The sequence below is a fragment of the Eleutherodactylus coqui genome, unplaced genomic scaffold, assembly GCF_035609145.1.
Source record: "Eleutherodactylus coqui strain aEleCoq1 unplaced genomic scaffold, aEleCoq1.hap1 HAP1_SCAFFOLD_884, whole genome shotgun sequence".
NCBI classification, from domain to species: domain Eukaryota; kingdom Metazoa; phylum Chordata; class Amphibia; order Anura; family Eleutherodactylidae; genus Eleutherodactylus; species Eleutherodactylus coqui.
The window spans coordinates 15,001-20,031 of NW_027102005.1; positions in this window are offsets into that span (position 1 = coordinate 15,001).

A 5,031-nucleotide genomic window follows, 5' to 3' on the forward strand; every position below is an offset into this window, starting at 1 on the left:
GGAGGCCGCCGCGGGTGCTTCGAGTTTGAGAAATGCTCACTTGGTCAGAGACCGCACACCGCTCGTTCCCTTATATGCAAAAAAGGTGTTCGTCCTGACGTTTTGCGAGGCCTTATTTTACCGTCGTCGGCGCTATCAGGGGAAACACGCCCGCTCCTTCCGTCTCCCTGGAACCGCGCCTCGGCCCCGAGGGCCCAGGTTCAACCTCATACCGGTTCTCACGACATGCATCGACACTCGGTGCAACTCCAGCAGCCGCAGCTCCCGCCGGCCCGGCCAGCCGGGTACGCACCCCTGGTCGGCGCCTGGAGCGTTTGCACTTTGTCGTTTTTTTTCTCCAAGACTCCTCTCTGCCAACTGCTGTGGACTTCAGCGGCGGCTGCCGCGGGCTGTGCGCGGCCTCCTGGGGGTCCCGCCTGCCCGCGCAGGCAGCTAGGACAGGGTTATCAGCAAAGCCTGTGAGGCGCTCTCAGGGGGGGGCCTCCGCAGCCCCCCAAGGTGGCTTCGTACACCTCTTGAATGTTGGGGCCCGGCCGCTCGGAGAGCGGGGTCTACCCGGGCAGACAGCCTGTCGGCCCCGCGGCCTGGGCAGGCGGAGCGGGTACTCTTGCGCTCGGGGGCTCTGCTCGGCCCGGAGAGTTGGGTGCGGGGCGCCGTCGCCTCGCTGGAACCAGGGGCGTTGTGACGTTCGCACGCGCCTAGCCGCCGCCAGGACAGGCCGGAAAGGTTGAGCTGCATACGGATCTAAGCCGTTGCCCAAACTAACTCTGGCCCGTGTGACACAGCCGCGCGCGCGCTTTCCTACGACACTCGACCGCCGGGCTCCCTCGGCCTGGGAGGCACTCTCGGGGCAGGGGGCCACCGCAGCCCCCTTAAGGTGGCTTCGTACACCTCTTGAACGTTGGGGCCCGGCCGCTCGGAGAGCGGGGTCTACCCGGGCAGACAGCCTGTCGGCCCCGCGGCCTGGACAGGCGGAGCGGGGACTCTTGCGCTCGGGGGCTCTGCTCCAAGGAGCGAGAGCGGCCGCTCTGCACGGCCCGGAGAGCGGGGTGCGGGGCGCCGTCGCCTCGCTGGAACCAGGGGCGTCGTGACGTTCGCGCGCGCCTAGCCGCCGCCAGAACAGGCCGGAAAGGTTGAGCTGCATACGGATCTAAGCCGTTGCCCAAACTAACTCTGGCCCGTGTGACACAGCCGCGCGCGCGCTTTCCTACGACACTCGACCGCCGGGCTCCCTCGGCCTGGGAGGCACTCTCGGGGCAGGGGGCCACCGCAGCCCCCTTTAGGTGGCTTCGTACACCTCTTGAACGTGGCGCCCGGCCGCTCGGAGAGCTGGGTCTACCCGGGCAGACAGCCTGTCGGCCCCGCGGCCTGGGCAGGCGGAGCGGGTACTCTTGCGCTCGGGGGCTCTGCTCGGCCCGGAGAGTTGGGTGCGGGGCGCCGTCGCCTCGCTGGAACCAGGGGCGTTGTGACGTTCGCACGCGCCTAGCCGCCGCCAGGACAGGCCGGAAAGGTTGAGCTGCATACGGATCTAAGCCGTTGCCCAAACTAACTCTGGCTCGTGTGACCGACACAGCCGCGCACGCGCTTTCCTACGACACTCGACCGCCTGGCTCCCCTCGGCCTGGGAGGCACTCTCGGGGCGGGGGGCACCGCAGCCCCCCGAGGTGGCTTCGTACACCTCTTGAACGTTGGGGCCCGGCCGCTCGGAGAGCGGGGTCTACCCGGGCAGACAGCCCGTCGGCCCCGCGGCCTGGACAGGCGGAGCGGGGACACTTGCGCTCGGGGGCTCTGCTCCAAGGAGCGAGAGCGGCCACTCTGCTCGGCCCGGAGAGTGGGGTGCGGGGCGCCGTCGCATCGCTGGAGCCAGGGGCGTCGTGCCGTGCGCGCACGCCTAGCCGCCGCCAGAACAGGCCGGAAAGGTTGAGCTGCATACGGATCTAAGCCGTTGCCCAAACTAACTCTGGCCCGTGTGACCGACACAGCCGCGCACGCGCTTTCCTACGATACTCGACCGCCAGGCTCCCCTCGGCCTGGGAGGCACTCTCGGGGCGGGGGGCACCGCAGCCCCCTTAAGGTGGCTTCGTACACCTCTTGAACGTTGGGGCCCGGCCGCTCGGAGAGCGGGGTCGACCCGGGCAGACAGGCTGTCGGCCCCGCGGCCTGGACAGGCGGAGCGGGGACTCTTGCGCTCGGGGGCTCTGCTCCAAGGAGCGAGAGCGGCCGCTCTGCACGGCCCGGAGAGCGGGGTGCGGGGCGCCGTCGCCTCGCTGGAACCTGGGGCGTCGTGACGTTCGCGCGCGCCTAGCCGCCGCCAGAACAGGCCGGGAAGGTTGAGCTGCATACGGATCTAAGCCGTTGCCCAAGCTAACTCTGGCCCGTGTGACCGTCACAGCCGCGCACGCGCTTTCCTACGACACTCGACCACCTGGCTCCCCTCGGCCTGGGAGGCACTCTCGGGGCGGGGGGCACCGCAGCCCCCCAAGGTGGCTTCGTACACCTCTTGAACGTTGGGGCCCGGCCGCTCGGAGAGCGGGGTCTACCCGGGCAGACAGCCTGTCGGCCCCGCGGCCTGGACAGGCGGAGTGGGGACAAGCCAAGGCTACCGGCGGGCCTCGGACGGCCAGGGGTGGAAGGGCTCCACCTCAAGGTGGCTTCGTACACCTCTTGAACGTTGGGGCCCGGCCGCTCGGAGAGCGGGGTCTACCCGGGCAGACAGCCTGTCGGCCCCGCGGCCTGGACAGGCGGAGTGGGGACAAGCCAAGGCTACCGGCGGGCCTCGGACGGCCAGGGGTGGAAGGGCTCCACCTCAAGGTGGCTTCGTACACCTCTTGAACGTTGGGGCCCGGCCGCTCGGAGAGCGGGGTCTACCCGGGCAGACAGCCTGCTGGCCCCGCGGCCTGGACAGGCGGAGCGGGGAACCTTGCGCTCGGGGGCTCTGCTCGGCCCAGAGAGTGGGGTGCGGGGCGCCGTCGCCTCGCTGGAACCAGGGGCGTCGTGCCATTCGCGCGCGCGCGCCTAGCCGCCGCCAGAACAGGCCGGAAAGGATGAGCTTCATACGGATCTAAGCCGTTGCCCAAACTACCTCTGGCCCCTGTGACCGACACAGCCGTGGCACGCGCTTTCCTACGACACTCGACCGCCGGGCTCCCTCGGCCTGGGAGGCACTCTCAGGGCGGGGGGCACCGCAGCCCCCCCCAAGGTGGCTTCGTACACCTCTTGAACGTGGCGCCCGGCCGCTCGGAGAGCGGGGTCTACCCGGGCGGACAGCCTGTTGGCCCCGCGGCCTGGACAGGCGGAGTGGGGACAAGCCAAGGCTACCGGCGGGCGGGATCGACCGGGTAGCCGCCGTGGGGAACACAACTTGGACGCCTCGCGCCGTCGCGGACCACCGTCCTCCGTCTCTCTCCCTCTCTCGGAAGGGAGGCCGCCCGAGGCGCACGGGCCTCGGACGGCCGGGGGTGGAAGGGCTCCACCCCGAGGTGGCTTCGTACACCTCTTGAACGTGGCCGCCCGGCCGCTCGCTGAGAGCGGGGTCTACCCGGGCAGACAGCCCGTCGGCCCCGCGGCCTGGACAGGCGGAGCGGGGGCAAGCCAAGGCTACCGGCGGGCGGGATCGACCGGGTAGCCGCCGTGGGGAACACAACACGGACGCCTCGCGCCGTCGCGGACCACCGTCCTCCGTCTCTCTCTCCCTCTCTCGGAAGGGAGGCCGCCCGAGGCGCACGGGCCTCGGACGGCCGGGGGTGGAAGGGATCCACCCCCCGCGGGAAGGGGACGCGCGCCGGCGCCCGGACGCGGGAGCGTTGACCCGGGGGTCTTTACTCCGCCGAGGGGTAGCCCGGAGAAGGAGCGAGACCGGCCGGCGGGGGTGGAACACCCCCTCATGCCTCGCTCCTTCTGGGGATAAAGCGCGTCGTCCGCGGGCCGCCGTTCCCTATCCCCGCCGCCCTGGACCGCCCCCGCCTCGGCCGGAGCCCGAGGGGACAGGCGGGGGGTCCTTCGCTTTCGGGAAAACCGTCACCAAACGTGGGGCCCGTGCCCCGCTCTCGGCCGCCCTGAGGCGGGAGAGCTCGGATCGTTCTCTCTCGGCGTCGGCCCCACCGACGCACGACGCCCGGGAAAGGGCTGCACCCCCTGCGCCACGCTTCTCCCCCGGAGCACTCCCCCCGCAGGGGGCTCCGCGGGGTGTCCCGACACGCAGAGCCGCTCGCCTTCTTCCGCTGGGGACGGAAGGGACGCCTCCGCGCGTCCCTTCCCCATCCTCGAGAGCCGTACGCGCCGAGGGTGAACCCGCTCGCCGGGGCGCCGGGGAGCAGGGCCCTTGTGGTCCTTCCCCGGACATGGGCACGGCGAGGGTCCCCCGCCCGCGACGGCTCTCCCGTTGACCCACTCTCTCGCCTTGGGTGGTGGTGATGGAGGCGGCTGCCTACGCCTCAGCCCGGCATCTCGGAGGGGGGTCGCCCGGGCAGCCAGCCAGCCAGCCAGCCAGCCAGCCAGCCTGTCGGCCCCGCGGCCTGCACAGGCGGAGTGGGGACTCTTGCGCTCGATGACTCTGCTCCCAGGGAGGTGGCAGAGGGGCGGCCGCGGTGCTTTGACTTTCAGCGGTCCCCACTCCTCAGCACTCTGAGAAATACTGTCACTTTGTCAAAGACGGCACACCGCTCGTTCCCTTATATGCAAAAAAGGTGTTCGTCCTGACGTTTTGCGAGGCCTTAATTTACCGCCGTCGGGGCTATCAGGGGAAACAGGCCCGCTCCTTCCGCCCTCCTGGAACTGTGCCTCGGCCTGGAGCGACCATTATTACCCTCATACCGGTTCTCACGACATGCGCCGACACTCGGTTCAGCCCCGGCAGCCGCAGCTCCCGCCGGCCCGGCCAGCCGGGTCCGCACCCCTGGCCAGCGCCTGGAGCGTCTGGACTTTGTCATTTTTCCTCCAAGACTCGTCTCTGCCAACTGCCGTGGACTTCAGCAGGGGCTGCCTCGGGCTGTGCCCGGCCTCTTGGGGGTCCCGCCTGCCCGCGCAGGCAGC